The sequence below is a fragment of the Xiphias gladius genome, chromosome 14 (genome assembly GCF_016859285.1).
Source record: "Xiphias gladius isolate SHS-SW01 ecotype Sanya breed wild chromosome 14, ASM1685928v1, whole genome shotgun sequence".
NCBI lineage: Eukaryota > Metazoa > Chordata > Actinopteri > Istiophoriformes > Xiphiidae > Xiphias > Xiphias gladius.
In genome coordinates, this window is record NC_053413.1 from 11,459,558 (window position 1) to 11,486,302 (window position 26,745).

The window sequence follows — 26,745 nt, forward strand, 5'->3', positions numbered from 1 at the left end:
AAATCAGTGATTATAATATACTCCTTCTGCCTTATGCATAAACCTTGACTTAGTGGTGGAGAGCAGGAAAAGGTACCTCCACTTAACAATTTTGGGTTGGATGCAAATCCATTTTCCACTTCATCTGTCGTGGCAAAAGCATTTTTCTGGATTACATTTTACAAGAGAACGTAACAGAGTCATGGAGGGGAGAAAAGCTAGAGAGAGCAATAGAAGAGAAGGGAGAGAGATGAGGAGGATTGTGATGTGCCAATGTATAAGTAAATGGTAATGACAGACATTTCAGAAGGATTCCTACTGTGTCAGCAAATGTGTTTGCTCCTCACCAGCCCCACCAGAGAGCACACTATGATTTTACCCCATTGTGGTGTATGGATGAAATGAATAGTAATCTATACTTGCTGAGGGAAAGGAGTCGCTTTTCATAGTAAATATCGAAACGCATAGATTTTTGCTTCTGGTAGTTGGCCTGTTTCCAGGGCAGATTGAGAGTAAAGTGAAAGAGTCAGCAAAAAATGACTCACTAATAACAATCATCTAAAATAGATGATACTCCACAGAAAGCTTCAGCGGCATCAAATGCATCGACAAAAAATGTCAAGCTGTCATGGAACATGTATTTCACAGGATGTTTAATTGCCAGTATAAAGGAAAAGAACAAGATGGATACAATTAATGAGAAATGAATGCTCCATAAGCTAAGACACTGTCACAAGGAGCTGAAACAAATTTGTGTTTTCCTACCAGAAGTAACAGGAGTTGACAGAGCATTTATTTATAACAAGTTTTTTTTCTCTATTTGTTGGATTTAACAATTGCTTACACTTTGTTTTTAATATCCATGGCTGTTTTTTAAAGGGTAGAAAAAATGCTATCTCAAATATTGTGTTTGAAATAAGGATTTAATCTAAACACTAAGTCGGACTGGCTGAATCGGCTGTACATATTTTCCTAAAGCCCATTCTTCGAAATACTTTTACATGCCGCTGTTGTGATTGCTCTTGTCTACGCTTTCTGTTTCGAAAAGTTTGTAATTTCAGTTTCTTTACCTATTTTGTATTGATGCAAGTTTAAAAAGAAATTACTTTGTTAGAAAGTAATCCAAACCACATAAACCCTTGCATTTTGCTCACAATTTGATTCATTGATTCAATTTTTATATAATTAAAAATTAATTAATACTTCCAGAGAGTGTAAAATTAAACTAAACTGACTCATAGCAATAATACCAACGAACGCATGAATAATGAACACTTGGAAACTAAAGAGGAACGTACTAGTTGAAAGAATTCAATGCAGACTTATACTTATTAAAAGAAATACTTCAATGAAATATTAATATATGACAGTCAATACACTGCTCTGAATGCAGACAGTACTTCTAAACTAAGCTCTACTGTATTTACTGTATTTTATACTAAACATATATTGTTTAGTATGAAAACAGTTCCAGTTTTCAGGATGCTTAAGGTCACTGGGTGGAAGTAAGTTTAAGAGAGAAAGCTGATGGATTTAGCTGCTGCTCGACACAGACGTCACTCTCGAGCTCATATTAAACCTAAAATGAAGCAGTGGCAGCTCCTATATGATTTGAATATGCATGTCATTTGTTGTGAATGTCAATCTGTCGTCATTTCTGTATTAGACCTGAAGGCCTGGATACCTGACTTGAAATGACAGGGCTGATATTAACAACACAATGAAAAAAGCATATACTGTAATTACAACAACATGCCCATTAAATTGCAGGCAAGATAATATAAAAACTATATAAAAACTCTGACACACAGGCCGCCCAGTGCAAAGGAGTCAGGACCTGTGATATCTACTTATGTCTTCGCCTCCAACTGGAAGTTTTTGGGCGATTCACTCCCTGAAGTCAAGAAGACAATTATGTAAAATAGACGGGCTGCTTAACTCCTTTGGGCTAAAGGAGAGATACTTTTGTGTATCATCAGCATGAGAATGAAAGAATATTTCACGCTGTCCAATAATGTGACCCACTGGTAACATGAGGGGATTGACGATTGGCGTGACAAGCTAATACATCACCAATTAGTACCCTACAAGATGAAACATCACTCTTCTTTAGATATCAGTTGTTAACAATGTGATGTGTAAACTTGCATCATAAGGTGCAAGCAAAGTGACTTCAAAAAGCCTCACGTAAACCCACTTCCTCAGTCATGCCTCAACGGAGAAACAGAAAATTCAATCACATTAATTCCTCTTCTTAATCAAATACTGTTGTGACTCCATCTGGTGTCTCTGTGCCTGTTTGCCTGTCTCTGTGTAGAGCATTAGACACCAAAGCTTCAGTATCAAGACTTGAAAGTGTGTGTGTGTGTGTGGGGGGGGGCAGCTTTAAGACTTTGATTAAAGTGGGTTTCTGAGCAGACAGACTATCAGACGATTTTAAGCCCTGATTCCTTCACTCTCCTGCCCTCAGTGCTGAGCTCACACTCAACCCTGTTCCTTTCGTTTAATTAATGACGGGATTACACTTCATCCCACTACTGACCAACAGATACACCCTCACTTTTTGAGCCAAACACACATTACACACAGTGAGCTACACAAATACACACTAAGGAAAAAAATTAAAAAGGTAAAGGGTTTCATTGTGTTGTCTCAGATTTTAAAAAGACTTTACTAACTCAGCTTTTGCTTTGCTCTGTCCTGAAAATAAGAAAAGGGCTATAGTCCAAAAAACGTCACCAGATCCTTGGTGAGGTTTGTTTTGCAGCTTTTGTGCATTTCATAGTAGACATAAGAGATTGCCATCATATGGGAGCACCTCACTTTTAATTACCTAGTGGCATATGGAGCACACGACTATGTATGAATGAGCAAACAAGGATGTGTATTATTAGCCTTTCCTGCTATAGAGCCTGGATCACTCCAGCTGTCCCCACTAACTTTTTGATAGAAAGGAAAACTTAGACTGGAGAACCAAGCACTTTGTCTGAATGAATATGTTTTCATTGTCATGACGGCCTCAGGCTGCGCTTTAATGGAAGTTAAGTTTAGGCTCCTGCTGTACCATTATAGTCTAAAGCCATCCAGTACATACAGGAGACAGAATATTAAAAACACTTCTCACTATGATGCAGTGCGATACCAAATTACAAGCCTCAAACTACCTTGGAGTTTGAGGCTTGTGTCAACACTTCTCTGACACAGTGTCAAACTGGACTTTTTAAGCTTTTTTTTCTTCATTGGATCACTTTAAATTGTATAGGTGACAATAATTGACTTGTAACTCATTGTACACTGGGAACTGGTAATATCCAGCCATTTAGGTGAAGCTACAATAAAGTTCTTTGTGTTCTGCTGTGCAATAAAGCAGTAAGACCCTTTCTGTTATATAGCTAGAAGTAAGTTCTGAATTTTATAGTCGTGTTGATTATATTTCCCCTTTTCATCTAGATTTTACAACCATATAAACAAACACTGTTCTGTGCACTGATATTGTAAATGCACAGTAGGTGTAAAGCATTTTAAATACAGGTGAAACCTGTTTTCTGACGTTCAAAATCAGGACAGGCTATCATTAGGGAGGTCTGAAAACTGACAACGTCAAATATGGCACATTTTTAAAAACAGGCTGTATTTATTGTTTAAAAGAATGTCATGTGAAATAATGTTATTAAATGTTATATGGAATAAAGTTGTGTTACATCTTAAGGAAAAAACATTTCAATTAATCTATGTAGTTAATTCAGTTTTTGTGTTTGTTAATCACTAGATTGTGTGCACAAAATGAAAGATGTGAATTGTAATGAACTGCAATGTGGGCTAATGAATTGTACAGTAGTTCAGGTACATTACACCAAAAATGCTGATAATTGCGTCATGCAAAGTAATTTTTTTGACAAACCAAAACAAATCTTATAACTATTGTTCTCTCAGCAATAGTGTGGTTTGCTTGCTTGTAATTTTTTTTTTTTTTTTTTTGAATAGTACTAATTTAGAAGAAAAAACATCAGGACAAGTATTGCCTCATGAATTACTCCCATTTTTGTTGGTGGACTTTTGGATTTACCTTACTTAATAATCAATCAATTATTTGTTCATAACTTGTGTCTTTTGCATGCCAGTTGTGCACCTCAAACTTAAAATATTAAGGTTCTAATGTTTAGGTATAAGTAACAAATGGTGAGTGCTCAGTTTTTGTATTGAGGTTAGATATTTTAAGTATCAATCCTGGAGATGTGGTTACAATGGATAGCAATTCTAGTTTAAGATGCCTTTATAATAAATTTGCTGTTATATTAAAATTTAATTACACTAGCCAAACATTAGAAAAAGAACTCCTTTCTCACTACTTTGACTGTACAGTTCTAGTTTTGTGCGAATGGGGTTAGAAAAGAACAATGCAAAGGAGGAGGATGAAGACAAACTAGGGTTTGTGGCCTTCCACTAAGCCCTTCTCCTGTTGGCTTTAATGGGATTTTCTCTGTACTGCCTTAACCTTTTTTGGTGAGGACATGATGAGGACACCGAGCGGCAAGCAGTTAACTGGAGGATAGGTTGTCAAATGTCAGCGGTGTCTCTGTAGATTTGTCAAAGCTTGAGGGGGCACTGCAAGAAGGAACATTCATTAATGAAAAAGCCGAACCACTGAATTAAATTCATAGGCATCTACACACATCTACATCCACACATACACAAAAATAAATCCATCAAAATAGGCAGCAACGAAACAACTGACAGAGTTGCTCAAAACTGAGCCTTAACAGGAAATAACTCTTGAAATGTCTTATAATGCAAAAACACCACCATCTATTTTCTTACCTCATTCCCCCAATGAAAACCTCCATGCTGTCTCCATCAATTTCTTTAGAGCCTGTCTGGCCCTCTGAAGTGCAATAAACAGGCTAGTATTCACACAATGTGGAGTTGTCTGGGTGCACAGGTGCACGCATTTGTTGACCGGTTTAGCCACAGTGCACTTCCAGTCAGCTAAAGAGAGACATGAAGGAGCAATTCATCAGAGTCTCGCTGGACTCGGATAGCCGGCCACTTCCTAATTGCATCTGGGAAAATGCCGTACCATCTTCTTGACCTCAGAGTGACAAATTAACAGCTCACACAGACGGAAAGTACATGCACACCCACTAACACAACCACACAAACACACACACACATACTTTCAGGTTATCTGTTCGCTCAGGAACGCCAATGCCTTAGACAACACAGAGTAGGAATGGGGAGAATTCAATATGGGAAACAATACAAATTCATTCTGCTGGGGGGCTTTGGTGGTCTGCAATGCAATTAGTGTTAATTGTATCTTCTGAAGTTGTGGGATTAGAATTCATAAGATGAAGTGTGACTGTCAGTGTTGCCTGTTAATTGAACTGCATGAAGATGAACTTGTGTGACTCATATGCTGAAGAAGAGAGCTCTGAGAAGCATTTTGGCTGAAGTGTTTAAAGCCAAAATTGAGTGGAGTTTTAACAGCTGAAGTCAGACATATGAGTAGTTTAAGTTGCAACTTTTACAGAGGCGACTTGTAACTGGAAGATGATGGGTTTGAGTGCCATGACACACTGGGAAACAAGCCTTCAGCTAAGTACTTCATGCCAGCGAAAATATGTAAATAGGAAAAGATAAATTGGGCAGTATGTTGTTTATTAAGTTAAGTGGGAATTTGTGCAAATTGTGCGTGAGTGCGTCTGGCAGAGTGCATAAAAAGTTGGACCACAAAGGAAGCCCAGTTTTTCCACTTCAGCAGCTCAAAGTAATAAAATAAATTCTAAAGGAGAATATCAGTGGCATAAGTATAGAAGAGGTCATAGAGATACAAAAGAGTGGATTAAAAAGTGAGAGAGAGGACAGAAGCTGCTGGGGAGATAAAAAGGAGGAAGGATCTAGAGTGATAACTACAGTGGATGAGATAACTAATGCCGGTACAAATAGCACTATCAAACTCTCGTGTATCTCAGTGTGGTGCATCTCCCTCTCCTCACCTTCTCCTCCCCATGTTCGTTCTTTCTTCCTCTGCAGCAGATTTCACAGCGGTAAGCAATTACTCTGCTCTTAACATCAGCACCCAGATGTACTGCTCAACCTTGCCCTCCCTTACCCCTTACACGCCTCACCCACTCTCGTTTCTACCCCCTTTCTCACCTTCCTCCCCTCTTTCTCTGTTCCCCAGTCACGTGCTCTTCACTGTAACTGACAGTTTACTGCTCTCCCAGGGTCACCAGTTGACAGTTAAATGGCCTCTTGAACAAGGGGAATTTTACAGGTTGGGGATTGATGCGAGTGCCAGTGCTCTCTCGCAAAACATACAAACACACATACAGTATCTGCAAATAATATGAACAGAAGAGAAAAGGTGGCAGGCTGAGAGCTGCTGGCTGGGGTCAAATGCTCTAAACTGAGGTCTAGAGGAGCTACACGGACATAGTTGGTCAGACAGGATACCGGCAGTGTATTAAGCCATAGAAAAATATCACAAGGTTGTAAGACATATTTTCAAAGTGTTTTTCTTTACATGGTATATATCTCATCAAGTCAGTATGACAGATTGTCCACAGTTAGACAATTCAAATTCATTTGGACCATATTTCAAAAGAAGTAAAAGCCATAATTTGACTATTTCATGTATTCTTTTAATTATTGATTGTGGCCTGTGGCATCGTTTGCTGTTTTGAATGATCATTCTTGAAATTCCACAGGAAACAGGAAAAAGCTCTGCCTCATTAAAACAAAAACCATTCTCTGAAGTCAATCTGCTCTCCTAGTCAACCTTTTCATGCCTAACATCACATATTCTGACCAAATCACACCTCTCCCACGTGACATTAATATCATCTTGTTTCTTTTCATTCCGACATTTTCAAAAGCCTTCTGTTGGACTGCAGACCGGCATGGGTCTGAGACATGCACAGACTGCCAGGTACAGCAGGTAGCCTCCACAAGCCTCTGGGCTGTAAATGTCACAGTGGTCCCAACTATGACTTCTGTCAGCTCAGTGGCTCACTGAGAAGAGAAGGACATGGCCAAGTGGTTTATACGAGACGTGTTCACACATATTCACACTCACACAAACTCATTTTCTTTCTCGTGCACATGCTTCACTGCACACAAATTTACAATCAACACAATCACACACATGCATGCTCACTAATAGACAGGATTGTACACAAACAGGCTGAAACAGCGATAGTGTGAGGAACCATGATCAATAATTTTTTTTCCTGATTTGTACATACTGTATGTGTACATGTTACGTATTGTGCAAAGCAAACAAAAGGACACCAATTTTTCTTGTAATTTTGCTTTTGCTTATTAAATTATAACTGGTAGTGTTGCTATATATAAACAGCAGGACTGGCAAATTCATTTTGTAAACTGACCCACTGCCAAACGCCACAAAATACTAATCATGAAACCACATCCCATACTAAAAACCACAGCATACCTGGGACGTGGTTTAAATTAAGTCATGAAAGATATGCACACTGCATATACGTAAATACAAATCAGCTTTAAATCAAGAGGATGTCAGACTACAGCTCCATCAGCATGTATCATCAAGTTATCAAGCCTAACTAGCCAACTAATAAACCTGTCAATTACAATATATTGTCCTCATGTGACACAGCATTGCTGGACTCTTTACAAGCTCCCTTTAGTGCTTTGAATGCCAAATGAAAAAATGAAGGCAAACAAGAGCATTTAAAGCTACCCTGTTTTGCAATAGTGAAGCTATATTTTTGATGAACTGGTACCCATTTTGTTTGACTTGTGTGTTCTACCAGCATATAAATAAGTGTGTAAGAAAGTAAGGGGCCTGTAAGTAGACAGTACTGACAGTTTGGGACATACATGTGGTTACTCTTTAAATCAAAACTACTATATTAACAATAACATAATGCATGGAATGTAAGCTCTTCTATTAAATCTACTATAAAGACACCGTTAAAGCACTATTTATTAATTTAATAGCTTTAAACGACTACAGCTAGTAAGGGGACAGTAAGACTCCAATACAAGCCGCAAGGAGCCTTCATGTGAATACTTTATCATCTCATCAGGGTCTTATGGCTAACGTGTTAGAAAACAATAGCCTTCTATTAACAAATTCAGCAGAAACAGGGGTTCAGCTTTGGTGGATGGCCATTCCATCAAAGTCCTCTTTCTCACTTCCTACCAAATCCAAGTCAAATATTAAATGGCCTTTTAACTCCAGTTTGGCACACCACTCCTGTTGAGCTTGGTAGATATTTGACATTTAATTACACTGTCATTTTGCATTAGGCAGGTGGCATGCACTTATCTTCTGTGAGCCTGTTTGCTCAGAGCAGCTGCCAGTGACTTTACATGATTTGCCTGAGACAGACAACCCAAAACAATGAAATGAAATTAGCTGTAAGACGCCCAGAAAAACAGGCTGGTGTGCCACTTCTCAGTGGGGTGGACAGCACTAGCAACCCTTCGACTTTTTTTTGTTGATATTAAATTATGTTTAATGGAGCTTTAAATTATTTCGGATGTCAGCAGAGCACTTGTGTCTCTGCAGTTTTTTGCACAAACCGAAGGAGGTTGGACTTATCTCTTCTTGGAATCTGTGAACAGACAGCACCATATGAAACTCAGCAGAAATACATGTATTTGTCTCTTTTGTATCACATTCTTTCTCTTCTCTCTCTGTTTTTCTCTCCATTTGGTATGAACACTTACACAGAATAATTTTCTGATCATCTATTATAGATGTTTAACTATAGCCTGACTTAGAGCAAATACACATCAATGAAATGTGACAAGTGGCATTTGAGAACTCCAAGAGACCTTTTGCATGCTACTGCACACTTATTCAAATGTCTAAACCTTCAGTCAGGTGGGCCAGCAAGGGTGTGGGCTGTGGGGTGAGACCACATGCAGCATTCGTCAGGAAGGTAAATTAAGAGAAAACATGTTGAGAGGAGGTAATGAGCAGTGTAGTTTTTATATGCTGTGGAGGTTAGGATAACCTAATCTGTCATCTTTCATTGATCTCTGCATTCTAGTTATGTTTGTCATAACAGACGGCAGGCAATAGCTCACGCATGCGTAGCTGTCATGTTTGATCATTTGTCAGTTCTTCTGCTGAAGTAAATGTGAAGGTGTCTTTTCGTTTCTGGAGAGAATGGCTCCATTCATTTATACAGATTTGCTACAATAAATCTCAATGGGAAACTGGAAAATTAACAGCCAGTTTGTGTGCATACCAGTGGATTTCAGTCCTAAAACACCTTAAGCTGTCACATCAAGGCTACTTTGTTTGTTAAGAATACTGACACAACAGCATTTACCAGGTAGGAACACCAAATCTGATCAAACACGGATGTGAAAAGACTGTAGACACAAAGCACCTGAGTGTGAATCGTGATCATAGAAAACAAATGTATCTGGGACAAGTGTAGATACTGAACATCAATGATTTACAATTGAAGTTGGTAAAGAATATGTACTTACTATTTTTATATAGATTTAGCCTCAAAACTGCTCATGGGAATACAACATATATACAGCCACATGAAAAAGACAATAGAATTGTGACAATAAAGAGAATAAAATAATGCGTCAGACTATCTCAGTCAAATGGTAAGAGGTCAATTTGAACATCAAAGAGTGGTGAAAGGCTGATAACTATTTCTATAGAAGTGGACATTTTTCATTAGGCAAGTCTAAACAATGAATATTTAAAGTCCAACTGAAAAACAAGCTGATGAAAATGACCCTTACAGGTTAACTTTGTCACATGTTGATATATGATAAATATACTCTATACGATACTATACTCTCAAGTAGACCCTCTAGCCACACAGTGTATTTGACATAGATGGTTTATCTGGATATTTTCCATCCGGATTTCATCTAGAAATAATCACTCTGCATCGTTTGCCTTTGCAGATAGAGATTTGCTGCATTTTCACTATGTTGATAAGGTAGCCAAATGCCTCACTGACCACCTCTGAGGTTAGTTCCGCAAATCAGATCTTCATAGTGAAGTTAATGAATCTGGTTCCAGCACAACAGAATCTGTCACCACACATAATACCCCACCCATATGGACTGTGAGCTGACAAAATCCTCACCTCGTAGCGACAGCCCCACTTGAGATAGAGTTAAATGACACAAAAAGGTCAACGAAAGGTCTTAGAAGGGCAGGAGGGGGCTGGTATTAGACTGTCTTCATCTGTCCGTGCCATGGGAGGTAGGGAAACATAGATAAGGGAATATTCCATATTCTCCCTTCTCCCTCTTTTTTCACTCTGCCTTTATTATCACTTGCTCACTCACAATTAGTAGAGACAAAGAAATCCTCAGGGGTGTAACACTAGATACAACCCTGTGAAAGAATATTAATAACACTATTGGAAATCATAAGAGTAAATTATTTCAGCAGCTGCAGTGCTGCAGAGCTCAAGGCTTCATATTCAGTAGATCTTGAACAAATAAGCGCAGTATGTTTTCTTTTATTTTAGTTTTTAAACTATTTACGAACATTCACAAGACTGCTGTGAACATAGTCATTATTGAACTACTCCCCCTAATTATTAAATACAAGAAAAAGTCTCGTAAAGCACTCTACTGAAAGTAAGACATGGACAAATTTGTCTTTTGTGTCTTTATCTTTTTGTCCCTGTTAGTCCGTTGTCTTACTGGAAGCAAAGCACTCAAAGGGCATTTGATCTATATTTACTTTGAGCTAATATCATTACTATTTTTCAGCGTCCACTCAGAATGTGAAGAGATAAAAATGGCACTCAAGGATTTATTTGATTATTTGGATGCCCATCATAGGATATTTGCTTCACGGTTAATTGATGACGTACAGTATGTATACCAATATTCAGTCTTCGTTCTGCCACAATTCTCAAAAGTGGATGGTGAGGTTAACAGAAAATGAGTGTGCAAGGGTGATGCTGTGTCACCATTTTCTAAATACTTAACATCTTCATACAATACATCTGCTGGATTGTTGGTAACTTTTCAAAGTAATTTCCTGTTACAGTGTTCTGCCAGGGAGGGAAATTGACTAATTCGCAGCTAGTGGACAGGCAGGAGAATGGCTATAAGTATGTGTTAGCTAGAACTCTGACTTAGTTCTGTTCAGCACTTGACTGATGGCCCTCGCTGCCCTCATCCATTACTCTGTCACTCGTTTGAAATTGCCTTTCAAACGTTCTGGCACTTCTGGAAAAGTGAGCACTCCTCCTTTTTGTCTGTATAGCTGAGAGAAGGTACAGTGGCAGGTGAGGGCGCACAAAAATCTTATTTCACTTGCATAGCTATCAGACCCTGTGGGACTACTTCAGAAGTGGCCTGGCCCTGCACTGTGATTGGCATGCCAAAATGTGAGCAAAATAGACTAAACAAAGAAATTAGGAAGAGCAGTGGAAAAAAGAAATGCAGACACATCCTGCAAAAAATTTAAACAGAGAAGACACTTAACTGATGTTCTCATAGAGAAATTTGAACATAAGGCAGGTCTAATCATACTCACTCTTTTTGCCTGAATGTCAGAAATGACACTGAGCTGATTTCTGTACGTGAATTCTGAGAGATGGACTGATCTATAAATGTAATATTGATGAAATTCTTTGTGTGCAGCATTGAATCTATCCGTATGACCACTAAACACAGTATGTCTAATCCTGTTGGCTGCTGACCAGGCGGCTGGTATTATTTCCACCTGTGCGTGCATGCGTGCATGGGTCATCATGGCAAAATGTACAGTAAAGGTAACTACCAAAGAGGCAGTCTGTCTGTCTGACGGTCTGCGGACAGATTTTGTCACCATGATAGCGTCACAGCCGTGCAAGGTACAGTCACAAAACTTTACAGGTGTATAGTTGAGATCAAAATGAAGGCTGAGTCCGAAAATGAGTGTGCTTCGACCCATGAGTACTGAGTACTCATGTAATAAAGTAGTAATGACTACTGAGTTCTCATGGGTCGGAACGATAACATGTTGATAGGCATCGCAGCTGTTGGGATCCCATCATATACTGATTGTAATCTTGAACTCACAGCCTTCTCAATGCGTCATGGGCAGCCTCTCCTGCCTCTCATCCTCCACTCTGTCCCTGTGTGTGGGCCTAGTGACGTGGCAGCTCATTCCTAGACACTATTAATGACGGTGCTCCCCTTTTCTAGCACTGACTGTCATCTATCACCCACAGCCAGGCCAGCCATAAGTCCTACACTAAATTACAACCCACTGCATGATGCATAAAAATAGGGTAATGTGTTGAAAATTAGCCAATTACAATCATTACGCTGACATAATTGACCCTGGAGACCCGTGTCCGGCAGTACACACTCTGCCTTAAGGTGATGTGTGTGTTTGTGTGTTTGAGGCACTTAATTAGGAGTAGATTGGACCACAAGGATTAAATCTAATTTATTGAACAGCAGCAGTCCAACAGCTGAGTGGCAGTAAACAGGGAGCATTTTGGTGAAGTGAATAGCAGAAATGCTTTTAACAGAGTAGGAAAAAGACTAAAAAACTGAAAAAAAAACTAGTGAAAAAGTGAAAGAAGAATGAGAGAAAAAGAAAAGACAAGATGGGAGGGGAGATATGTATTTTATCCACAGTGGAAAAAAAAAAGAGACTAAAACAGAAGGCAAAGGTCTTGGCAAATAATTAGTCTTTGACATAACCCCATATAAAAGAAATTAAATAAATGAGATTTAACGTGTTAACTGGTGAGCTTTAGGGGTACTGGTAGGTGGATTTTGTTACATTTGGACAGACCAAAGTTAGCTGTTTTCCCCTATTTATAGTCTTAGTGCTAAGTTAAGCTAACTATTGCTTTAATCTTCTTTATGTGTGTCTTGCTGGAAATGTTCATATTCGCTTTTCCATTAATTATATATTACAGCCTAAAGCTGAAGACTGCAATGCTTTTTAATTGAGGTATTGGCATTAAATTTTATTTGAATTGTAGAATTTGGTGAGACTTAAAAAGTGCCTTTACTGTTTTTGGAAACACTCTCTCTGCATTGAGAACTGCTGATCATTTTTGTCCGATCATCTAGCTGCCATCGCTAAAAGAAACTGCCTCCTTCACTTCAGTATAAATTTACATTTACAGTACTTGGATGGTTGGTGGCTTTTTATTTACACATCAACAACACTAAGGTCAAGCAACTTCTCAAAGGCAATGCTAGGTGCCTGTCATGATCACTGTGGTTTAAACCCGTTTGAAATGAGAGCCTGAAAGCAGCCCAGAACAACATGATTGATGAACAGAGGTTGAGGTCAATGATGACTCTTGTAAGCTGTGTTTTCTACAGCTGTCTTCAATGAACAAATGAAATTTTTGCAAACATATCGCAAAAAACTGTATGATGATTATGCAAAACACATGGACATTGTAGCTCAAATCAAAAATTTTACTTAAAACAAATATGTTTCTCCACACGTGGTTTTCAGTCTCTTAATCTAAGTAATACTCTATGAAACAATGAGAGTTTTATGGGTCATAATAAAAGTAAAAGATGAAATTGCCAATACCAATTTTAGGGAATAAAAAAATTCCAATATCGAGGTATAGGCCGATATTTTTCATATATATCGACCGATAAAATCGACCGACCTATGTATCAGTCAAGCTCTAATAAATACATTCTATGAAGCATGTATTTTGTAGAGACTCTTAAAGATGAGTTACTCCTTAAGAAGCTCTTAGCTGTCTACAAGAGTGTAGAATTTGTTACTCTACAACTATTTCTTTAGTTTCAGCCCCTTGTGGAAAAACACTAGAAATTCAAGAGGCTTTGTGAGATGAATTTGTATGATAGTTCTGTATTAGTCTTACAGTGCTGCTGGTTGAAGTTATGACACCAAATCATCAGCTGACAGACTGCATTGACAGTGCAGGAAGATTAAACCCCCCTGAGTGAGCTTTGGCTAAGCCCTGTTACATAATTTGAGTCTATAAAATTAGTGCCTTTTATTTAAATAGTAAAAAAATAATATATAATAACAGAGACCAAATCACTCTCTCTCTCTTGTACTTATTAGTTCTTATTTTACCTCTCCCTCTCACTCTCTCTAACACAGATGTTATATTCGGTGTCCTCCAGGCTGAATCATCATTTAAAAAAAAAGGCTGTTTATCTCTTTACCTTGACAGGAAACAGCCATCAGATTTAAACCACATTTTTTCAAACGCGGTCGGTGACCCAGTGTCAAATGCATAGTTTATCACTTGAAAATGATGCCTCTATTATACAATGAGGAAAAAAAAAATCACATCATAAAACGAGTCCATTTACATTTGTTTCATTCAACTTTGCTTGAATACTTAAGAGTTCATACACTGGTAAAACCTAATGGCACCTGAGGTAAAACTCGCTTGACTGATTGTTGTGAGACTAAACTATATTTCTTTTTTTTGTTTGTTTTTTTTGCACAAATCACCAAGCAGGTGTCTTACCTTAAAGTGAGACCATTAAGAATTGTGTATTTGGTTCTATGCTGTGCAGGATAATTAATTAAAAGACTGTAGTGCATTTTTTAATGGACAGACATAATAGAAGCAATATTGTTACCACTGTGTGCGTCATCTCACCATTATCTCGTAGCATTACATTGAGGTAAAAGGGTTTTTGTTTGCAACAGTTCTAATCAACATTCTGCACAGTTGTGTATTGTACATTTTTTTAAACAATCCAAGACATACGTGATGAGACACAGGTACACTTGTAGTGTCCTGTAGCCACAAGACAAAAAAAAAAAAAAAAAAATTCAGTGATTGTATCATACAGGTTATAGTAACTAAGTCCTTCTATTTAAACAACCATATAGGCCCTATCCTCAGATACGACCCATAGGAATGTACCAGCAGCAGACGTACCAGACCTTCATCATGGTAAGAATAATAAACATGCGTTTAAGGTCCTGGAATGGTCATAGACAAAAGAAAAAATGTTTTTGTCAATGCTTTTGATTTCATACTTGAAATGAACAGCGGTTTTGTGTTTTGTTGACCTATCCAGCACCCCAACCTCCTCCTGACAAGGACTTTATCGCTCTAAATACCACATCACCTGACTTCCTCCTTTGCGTCATAATCACTACAGCCGCTAGAGGTCACCTAACAATAAAACGTAGGTATGAGTCATAATAAGCTGCTTGCACAGACGACCTGTGGGCTCACTTTCTCGTTAACTGCATACATAAGCATAATAGTTGTATAGCTGCAACAGGCGAGTCTAGATGTGCTGCACTTATCCAAGCATATTCAATGTTTAATTATTTTACATAAGCATTTTATAATTGTATTATACCTAAGTTGCAAATTTGAGGCGGATTGGGAACAGTTGAAGAACATAAATATGAAACGTGATACACAATTAGGCCTGTGTAACAGAAAAAACAAAGCACTCTGTGTTTCGGTGTTGCCATAAAATTTCTCAAATTTCTTCTAATATATGGAATTTTGATGATATTACTGTGCCAGTTAGAATCAGTCAGTACAGTTTGCTTAAATTAAACTCTAGCACACAATACAGCTTTATAATTAAAACACAATTAAACTAACACAGTATCACTTTATAATTAACATCTTTCTAACAGAAATGCAAGTGGCGTTGAACTAAGTCACATATACGTACATTACACTGACTTCAAACATTGCTCTGTCTGGACGCTTAAAATATTGGCACAGACTATCAACAGTGGCTTTATATATAATAAATGGACACTGGGATTTTTTGTTGAAGTAACTGAGAGACCCATTTCTCAAGTGTTCAACAACTTTTTGGAAAAATGTTTAGCTCCTTTAAACCAAAACTATGGCCCATCCAATCCATAGAGAATGTTTCTATACATGATCTTGGTTAGTTTGCTATATATCATTATTCATTTTAATCATAACTGGAGGGTTTCTTGGAAAACTAGCCATCAACATCTCTAGTTAACTTCAGTCAGTGAATGCTGTCCTCTTGTATTCTTTTTATAATTTGGATGATGAAAATGATGAGAGAGGAGAGGAAGTGGAAAGGGCAGGATAGAGGCTAAGATAAAAGGGAATGGGGAAGGATGAGACAAGGTTGAGAGCACAACATAGGTCTATGTTGCTGACAATAAAAGAGAGATGGGGTAGAGTTAGGAGGGTGGAGGGGTCGTCAATGATGGAGAATAAAGTTAGTCTGATTCTGACTCTGATGTCATACAAAGGCCCAAAAGCCAGATTGTCCTATTTTATGCTCACATGAACAAGGCAAATGGAGCGAGGAAGATATGCAAATTGCTGTCTAATTGGCCTGTCAGGATACTGAAGCCCTGTCAAACCGCTTTCAGAAGAGCGAGAGAACACAGAGAATTACTAGGTTAGTTTCAGCTGCCATTCACTGCACATTTCATTTAGTAATTTCAGCTCACATCAGGACCATGGGTCAGCGCTCTATCCTTGAAGAGCAGGTTCTTTCAGCGGCCATTTTGACAAAAGAGAGGCGGCACTTCTCATCACCTCTCCACATTTGACCCCCTGTCTCTCTCCCGCAACCAAAAATCACAGACGCTGCCAGTTTTCACTGGATCCCCTTCTCTGCAGATGTCAAAAGGAAAACACATTTGAATGCAGAGGTGACATGAAACTACTATAAAATAAAATATTGAAATTAGAATTAAAAAAAAAATATATATAGATATATATTATATATATATTTTTCGCATGGCATAAAATGTGTAAATCAAGACTAAAAATCAGGTCAGTCAGTCAGTCAAACTGTCATATCTGTCCTCTTCTCTTTACCTATTAACTATTGCTGATACTTTTACATTTTTAATAATACTGCTGGATAGAGCTGACAGAGCTATTTCAAAACAATGAAATATAGTACCATTAATAATAATGATATTAGTAACTCATATTAGTGAGTTTCCTGCATGCAAACAATTGAGTTCGCTAAGCCCGATATATTCTCCTTAGTTACTCCGCCTGTCAAGCTATCCGTTCTCACCCAGCACATAAAGTTTATAGTGATAACAGGCGCAGATTAACCACTCAAGTTTCTCATTTTTAAACACAGGGGTTCTTGATTTCAGACAGTGGCCTCTCATGTATAGCCATCGACTGTTGATTCTGCCCGCTAAAAGGACAACTGACGCTTGCACATTTTGACAAGCCAACATGTTTGTCAAATGTAACGTTATCTCAGGTAACATTAGCTTAAGTTGCTGGAGCTACTAACATTAGCCTAAACTCTAATCAGCTGTCAGGAAAGGCTTTCATGTAGTGAAAAAAATGCTGCACTGGATATGCTTGTTGTTTTTTTAACACAACCTGTAACCTAACAAATTAATGCAATTAGTTAACTACTGATATTCTCCTAGGCCTTGGAAGTAATGCTAGGTTACTGTATGTAAGCCGGCTAGCCAGACATGCTAATGATTTTGGCTTAGAAAGGCTAAGAAAAGACGCCACCCTCCAAACTCTTTAAATTGTCACTCACAATCGCTTCTACAACACAATTTTATTGGTGCAAAGTATTTTTTGATGGAGAAAATTGTAACTGCAACTTGACTGTCAATTTTGTCAAACAGATTTGAAATCCATGATCTTTATGCACTGATACAAATAAAGGCCAGAATGTCAGGCATGTCTTCATGATGACAATTAAGAAGCTTATATGCAAAAAGCTACAGAGCATGAATACGCAAATAGGAGCATCAGTTGGAAAAAAGTGCTTTACCTGTATGAAATGCTACCTTTTCATTTAATAAACAAGCTGCAACAGTCGGTAGACCACATTTTCGGAGGATTCATCATAACCTTATAGACTCAAAAACACACCTACAGCATTAGCTCATTATGAGTGGACACACAAAAAAGAACTAGAGAGCAATCGAGAAATTGAAAATCATCCCATAGTGTCCAGAAATGAGTAAGACTGATCCAGTGCAGAATAGAAAAAGGGGGTAACAGGGTAATAAGGGAAAGGGACTGGGTGCTCCAGAAAATCAATCAGAGGCTAAAAGGTTGTTTGACGCTGTGAGCAACTTGACAATGCATTGATGATAGAGCTCCAGTGGAGCATTACTGGACATGTAATTACCCAGACCATCTTATATGGATCCAATTAGCTCAACTCAACAGCGGAGAGGCACAGTGATTCCCATCATATAAATGGTTCAGGTTTCCCCGTGTTCCAGAAAGAGTGTGACACCATATTGTTCCTGCATCTTTTCAGAAACTGGAAAATGGCTTCTTTTTTTCTTATTTTTACGTTAGATGCAGATTATTTTGGATAATGTCCTCAGGTTCTTAAGCACTCTTTTGGATGAATACAGGTATTTTTTATAGTGAAAAAGCAGATACAGTATGTGAAATTTCTTCCCGATATTGAGAAAATCCTTCTTCTCTGTGATAAATTGCCTTGTTACTTATAAAGTAGTAAGACTGAAACAAGACGAGGATGCAATCAGAATACAAGATAACATAGTAACACTATTCAATTAGAGTCATACATTATATCTGTCTATAGCAATAAACTGAATTATGTAAAACCTTAAATAACACACAGGGTTGATGGGTTCTAAAGGGGAGAGAGTAAGTGCAATCCATCATAGTCTGTTAAAATTCACTATTTACAGAAGCAGGTCACATGCATAAACACAGACCCTCAGACAAACACACACACACACATCACCTGCAGGACAACTGGCAAGTTTGTTGTGGAGACTAGGCCACAAACCACAAAATGCTTAGTCAGTAACAAAAAATGTATTTCCAATTTTTTTTAAATCTTTCGCTAAATTGACTTTCTAATTAGGACTTTTCATAACATGATGGAACCACTGTCTATAATACTGAGTGAAAACATAAACATTGAATGAACTTTTACATATCTACATATCAATTAACATATGATTCAGTACATATCTAGATACATTGGTCCACGACCCAATACAAAACCAATCCAGGACGAATTTGCAAAGATACAGTGTAATTCAGATGGGAGTTCATATTATTTCAGCTCAGACTTGATAGAGTTTGACTTTTTACTTGTTCATGATTTTACATATGAGATAATCACATATCTTTTATCTGTAGAGAGATGTATTACTTATATATATATATATATATTACAAAGTTATAATACACTTTGTTTCAATTCCAATTTTAATGAGGATAATATGTGCATAGCGAAAATAATAAACCATCAATGAACCGGTAACTAAATTACTTAAATTTAGTAAATACTTTAACTGCCTGAAAAAGGAATGTGGATTTGTATTTGTTGAAGAAAGCAGTGGCTTTCCTCTTCCTGACACACTGTCTTTAACCTAGGATCAGTCCTCCAACTTAAACCACCAAATAGGTCACTTGTCCCTGCCCTCTGATACGAACCATAGGAGCGTACCAGCAGCAGGAGTACCGGACTTTTGTTGTCAAGGTAACAATAATAAACACGCAGTTAAGTTTGTGGAACCGTGATGGTTTGGTTAGGTTTAGGACAAGATCATAGTTTGGGTTACAATAAGTGCTTCCTCAAGGTTAGAGAACCTTTGTAGTCATGGATACAATAATAAATTTAGGTTTGTGGAATGTTTTTCATCAAGGATAATAAAAAACAACGTCAATTATCAGTTTTATGAGGAGGAAAGTCTCCCTATAGGCTACATCTGAACATTGTCACAACATGCTAGTAAACCTTGTGAGAATTCCCTCTACCTGAACTCATCAGTTAATTAATTAACAACTGCACAGCTGCAGCATTAAAACAAATGTAGGTATAATTCATGAATTGTTCCCCTGTGCCTCTTTGCTATATTACCCCATAATGCTTAAACTTCCTCTCTTATAACTGACTAATTTTGTTGAAATAAACCTTAAAAAGCTGAATGAATAACAGGACCAGATGGTAATCCACTGGAGAGCCTAATGGAACAGAAATCATTGATGGAGAACAATTTCCTCCTTTCATTTTATGCAGTTTAGGGGTAAATCTGTTGTAATTTGACATTTCATTTCAGGGAATTTAATAATTGAATAAAATTAACATTATGATGGTAAAATGTCCCTGTCTCTCCCTCTACGATGATTCCATATAAAATATATTTTTTAAAAGCTCTTAATGTACGAACAATGGGCCCTGCCAAGCTAACAAACATGGGGGCAAACGTGCAGGTCAGATACAAGTCCAAAATAGAGCAGTATAATATGTGACACACATGATATTGCTGTAGTTTGTAATAAGAGGAGGTAATGACTGTGTGGAGAAGTTTAAATGAGCATATACTGTGATGAAGCAGGAGTGGGTAAAAGAGCAAGAGAGAGACAGTGAGCGGAGGGAAAACCAGAAAAAAAGGATTGAGAGGACCGATAGGGAGAAAAAAAGGGGAATGTATCTGTCCTGCTTGGATAAAACACAGAGAGATGTGTGTGGAGGCATAGCACTGCACCTCATATCCTAAGGCAAGGAGGAGATATCAATACACATTCTCTGACAGTTCACTGAGAGTCAGTCTCCTGCTCTTGACAGAAAAAAAAATTGAATGAGCTACAGCATGAGGAGAAAGGTTCAGACAGATCAAATTATTCTACAACTCCAAAACCACAGTGGACTTGCATATCTGGGCCTTGTATAAGTTTTTTTTAAAGTGTTGTATCCCTTGTATCCTATCTACATGTTGTGTGTCCATAGCATTGTATGGTTTGGTCTCCCCCTGAGGGAAATAAGTGGCCCTTTGGCTGCTAAACACACCACTGCGTTCATCAGCTAGCCATTAACTTTGTGTGTCTGGGCAGGTAGCATTGAGTGGGCTTATCAAAGCGTAAAACCAAAAAAAGCAGATTCTGGTGATAATTCTCTGTGGAATCCTCACTATGAGTGACTCCTTTCACCTTATACATAGTAATTTGACCCCTTGTTGATAAGAAAGTATTGATTCGTGCAGCTTTAATATAATAATGTGGTGTTATTATTTTTTGTCTCATAATATCGGTTGCAGCAGAGAGAAATCGGGTTTGTAGGTAGGTGTCAGTCCTCTAAACAGCGTTCAGAATCTTTGATGTTCTGCATCTGTTTAATGTTGCAGACCTGCCTCAGTCTTACCTCACAACTAAGCAACCGCTGCAGAAATTTAACAGCGACACAAAGGCAAAAAGGACATGGCGAAGGAGAGAGAAAAAGAAGAGGCAGGCAAAGGGATATGTTCCTCTTCTCCTTGGTGCAGACGGTCAGACACCTGCGTGGTGTGATCAGACTGTCCCTTCAATAACCTCGCTTACCCTACGATCCATCACATCATCTCTTTCTATTCCTCCTTACTGTCTTTCCCTTTCTCATACACACACAAATGCTACATATCCCTATTTCCTGGGTCTACCTTTCTCTCTCTCTTTCATCTCCTCCTCTCTCCCTAACCCCCTTTTCCTAACATTTTTTTTCTCTCTCCCTCCCTGTGTGCCTCACCACCTTTGAAGTGAGTCATAGCTTTTTGCTTTGTTGGGTCTTACAATTTAATTAGCACCTCTGCTTCTGCCACCTTGGTGCAGTTTCACTCTCAGGTAGTCACTGTACGTAGATTGGGGATTTGGCAAAACCTAACAGCAACACAGCCAAAACTATAGCCATTATCGGTGGTAAAATTGTACTTTGAAGCAATCATGCCTTTGTCTTTTTTATTTCCTCCCATTTTCCATTCTCCTCTTAATGTCCTGTCTCTCTTTTTCCATTGTAAGAATATGATATCCTGCTGTTTCTGAGCAGATGGAAAATATTTTGGGCGATACACATGTACAGCACATCAAAAACTGTTATTGTCACGGTAGCCTTGTTTCTGTACAAAGGAAAAGACAATAAAGCTTTAAGTAAAAGAGCATTAGGCAGTGATGAGAGTGATGAGTCTGTCCACCAGTCAGATTTAATAATGACTGGAGAAAGCACTGGATCAACCACTTCCTGTTTGTGTCTTTATTGCAACAACTTGCAAAAAATGATGTGATTGTTCCTGACAGAACTGCAAGAATATTAAAACTTTTCACTCACATTATTCGACTGTCCATCACTGTGATTCATTAAAAAGTCAGGTATTGTAAACAATGCGAATAGCATGCTTTTCATTACAAAAATCCTGCTTACCACTGGCTTTGAACTTATGATAATAAGTCCTGTATTTTCCAAATCATACTACCAGCAGTAAATGGATTTTGACTGTGTGCTTGGCAAAGATGGGATAAATGGTACTGACAAAGATGTAAATTATGTGTAACATTGCTTTGTTATTTTTAACAAAGTTATGGTCAAAATGGAAGTAACTTTCCACAATTGAAAACTATGTCATTGGGAATATACATAGTTAGAATATACATAGGTATCTTTGACACAGCAGCCAAAGTTTGACTGAAGCTGTTTCAATATTATTTAATTGAATTTAAATTCATCAAGTCATAACCAGAAGGTTTGGAGTATAAAAAAATCCTGTTCAACAGGCATGGTAAAGGCATCTCAGATATGCCACCTTGCACATAAAGTGACGACTGTATCAACTTTCATGGACAAAACTACCAGCAAAATTTAAATTCCATTTTAAATTTTTTTTTTTTTTAATTAAATTTTACTTGACTAGACTACATTTAATAAACTCTTGAGAAGTGTTATTCTTCAAAACCAGAATTTCAACTTTGGCCTCATGCTGGCATTAGATTTACAACACTGAGACATAATTTTACAGCTCTGGAAAGTTATCACAGAGACAACTATTTTAACTTTCATTGTGATGACTGGCTCCATTCAAACGTATGAGGGGGTTGTGTTTTTTTCATGAAGGGGTTAAGTTGCTCTGAACATGGTTTAAATCTTAAAAAATGCATTTCAAACATGCTTCCAGTAAAACGTTGCAAAAACTGCCTGAAGTGTACCACACTACAGTACTGACCCAACAAATTTCATTTATACAGAGTATAAAGTACAGTACAAAGAGTTGTAGCCCAAAATGTTTGAAACCACCGGTTCTTTCTGCACTGGCACTTCAGCCATCTCATGCGCATCTGACAGAACAGATACACAATTTTTTATCAATACAGCTGTCTACACTGGCCATGTAATGGCTTTTTACTTTGTGTGCATAACTGCAACCTAAAGCATAATCTTAGGTTTTCAAGACTACCAGCGCAACTCTTTAGGTACTGTAATTCATGCGGAGAATTATGAGAGTTATAGTGTACAAAAAAACATTCACATACACATCCATGTGCTTGCACGCACACACATACACAAAAAACCTAAACCAAACAATGAGAACAATCAAAAATGTTGTTTTTTTTTATGGCAGCTGCTCATGTTGACCCTCTCTCATTTTCGTTGTCCATCTGTCTCCGTTCTCGATTTTCCTCTAATTCTCCAACTACTTTTGTTCCTTTACCCTGTGTGAGTTCTGCAGAGGACACAATGTACCACAGTGCATTATTCTGGTACCATGATGAATGGGGAGAATCCGTGCTTGTTGACTGTGGCCTTGAGATAAAGAATAGGCAAATGAAACTGCCTGCCTTGCCGCACCCTAGAGTCCACTGCCACCATTCCTCATGCTAATTTGATTGAGAACGCTCGATCAGCACATACACCTCGACCCACACACCTTTGCTCTGAAGGAGGTGTTGAGGGGGTTAGGAATAGAGGATGCCATCATGGCATGCAGTAATAACAATTTATCTCCAGGATGCCTGTCTCAGCGTATAATGTTCAAGTTAGCCCCGCTGTGGGTAGTTTACATCAAAGGGAAATGTGGTGCCGCAGAAGAACGACAGATCGAGAGATAGGAAGGAAAAGAGAAAAGAAGATATAGGTAAAAAGGTGAGATGGGCATAGGACGTCAAGATGAGGGAATGTATGAGGCATTCAGAGAAGAAGCACTAGGAATAAAGGATGATGGGAGAAAAGTATAAGCGAGGAGAAAGCAGCGCAAGTACTTAACAATCCTGGTCTGTGTTCCCTCACCGCAACTAATGTGGAGCCAGAAGGACAGCCTACTCCTTTTCTGCAGTAAAACAAAACCACGATTGATAAGAGTGTCTGTAATGCATAAGTGACTGCCTGTATATGGGCTTGCTGGGAGCAAAGTGTTGAGATAGAGAAGAGGAGAAAGGATAGCTGGACTGAGAAAGAAGGAATGCGGCATTAGGTGGAGAGAAAGACACAAATGGAGGCACAAATACAGATAAAGATTTGAGAGAATAGTTAAACTCTAAGAAAATGCGGGGGAGAACTGTAGCAGCAGACCAATGCAAAGGGAGATAAACTGGGACAGAACTGCTCTTTTGATGGCCATTTTTTTCCACAGTCTCCTTGGTAGCTATTGTATGGGTTTTATTCATAAGACCACATTCAATGAAAAACATTCAGGGAGAGAAATATTACCAGTCAGCAGGCAGTGCAAAGCTCTGCTTTTCCCTTTCCAGCGATATTCCACCAAGTTTGACCTTCTCGGGTCAACAAACAATGTGTTAATCATGGAGAAAGACAATGAAAAGTAATTTCCACTTTAGTCTGTCTGCTCGTTGTCGTGTCATTAAACCTTCACTGCATAAGGACTTTGGTTACTCGGGAAAGCTATGTGCTGTAAGTCACTGTAAGTCAGTACTGATGACAACAATGTCTGTGAGGAGAATCTTCAGTATCTCCACTTTTGTGAGATGAATAAATTTGCTATTTTTGCATAATATATTATCTTTTTCATGTTTTGAATAACTAAATCTTCCTACACCCCTCCAAAGGATCATTAAATCTTTATATACAGTACTTATGCCATAGTATTCGGATTATACTTTACAGAATGTATACAATACAAGGCTGTTAGGAGCCCTGAGAGGAAAAGGGAAAAAGATCTTTTAACATGAATCCAGGCTGTTTCCGACTCTTTAAGGTCAGCTCTGTTTACCCGTTATTTACAGAACAGCTAACGAGTAACATTGAAAAAGACAGAAGCATGGCTGCTGCATCAGACTTAAAACAAACAAGAAAAAAAATTAAAACAGCAGAAGAAAAACAGCTGAGTATCAGTTTTCCAGGGTTGTCATTGTTGGGATTAATAGGAGCCATTTCGCTATAATGAGCTGTTAAACATAAGCTGCCAAAAAGCTTCTTCATTTGCCTTTCAGTCTCAGAATACTTTGTCTAATCATAACAGCTCTGTCTGTCTCCTTCCTGTCACTATCAGCACTAGTGTGCGTGACGGCTGTCTGATTTAAGCTCTTGTTAGAAAACATAATTAGCCGGTCACCGTGAGCCAGGTTCTGTTCAAAGTTTCTACCTGTTAAAAGGGAGCTTTTCCTTGCTGCTGTCGCCAAGTGCTTGCTCATGGGGGAATGTTGGGTCTCTGTAAATATAACTATAAAGAGTACAATCTAGACCTGCTCTACATGAAAAGTGCCCCGAGATAACCTCTGTTATGATTTTTTGCGCTACTTAAATAAAATTGAATCAAATTGAATTAATCAGCCTCTGAAACAATCATCTGGAGAGGAGGTTTATAATGATATCACACTGGTATTATTACATGTGTACTGTACCTGTTCTCTGACTCAAACAGGCAACTATAAGTCAGCACCACACTCCCAGCACCCAGTTTAATGGAAACCACTATGGGCTGTGTGGGATCTTTGCCTTGTACATGAGCAGCAATAAAAAGTGAAACAGAACAACTGTTGTCCTAGGGTTGTTTTTCATGGAGTACTAGGGGAATTTTTACTGGCCTGCTTGGCTGTGGAAACCTTTTCTCAGAAAGCCACAGTAAGTTCTCTGTGAATGCACTTTCAGTGAATGCAGAGCATCTATAAATCTTCTGTTATATACCGCAAAAGGGGATAGCCACAGGTCAAGGCCCCTGTGTTTGCTATGTACAACAATACATACACACATTTCTAAAGAGGAATACAGATTCAGAGATTAATTTATGAAGTCAGAACATTAATAAATGAATGGCACTGATGTTTTTTCTTGTACGGTTTAAAATTTTTGAAAAATAAAAACTGTGCTTTGTAACTCTTTGATATATCGGACAAGCTTGTAGTCCAGCTCCAGTCTCAGATTAAGATTTAGACTAGAACATGAATATTGTTACAATGAAAAGCTGACAGGAATCTTTTGGTCAGGTTAATGGGGCATTTCAGTTCAGCTTAAGAGGAAAAGAAAAAGGACAGCACGTGGCTTCAATTAACAGAAGCCATGAATAGATCCCTGTCAGGGGCAGTGAAGAAGATGCATCTTAACCCGGAACCTGAAACTGCACAAGATTATGAAAATAAAAGCATTTTCATAAACTTCAGTAGGCTTGAATCAATCGGTTGGTGTCCATCCAACTCAAAGTTCACGCTATAGTGACTTTAAACCACCTTAAACCCTGGCCAAGGGTTTTATATTGAGGAAGAGCACTAAACTAAAAAAAAAAGTCTGAAGTAAACATATTTTTAAGAATGTTTTTTTAATCAAATATTTGTGGTGCAAGCACTCTGTACACTTTTTTTTTTACACTAGTTTAAACTCAAAATTACTGGATATCCCTCTTGATATCCAAGCCCTCTTGGAAACAAAAGTTGCTTTTTGAAGAAAAGAAAGTCATGGATTTTTTGTGTCGATGTAAAGAAATCCTGAAAAGGAACTGCTCTAAAAAACCGTAGAAAAACATTTCTGTTTACACTGCTAAGGGTGACAAATAGAATTCAATCTCCATGACAAATAGTGAGTACAGATAACTGTTGGATCATCTGTTTTTGTAAAGTTGCC

The 26,745-nt window shown here is 38.1% G+C and overlaps 1 protein-coding gene across 4 annotated transcripts in view; it reads right to left on the reverse strand.

The window, feature by feature from the left end:
- The window catches only part of LOC120798793 (calsyntenin-2-like), a 148,673-nt gene that overhangs the window by 48,036 nt on the left and 73,892 nt on the right, over positions 1 to 26,745 (reverse strand). The gene's annotated exons all lie outside the window — the stretch shown is intronic.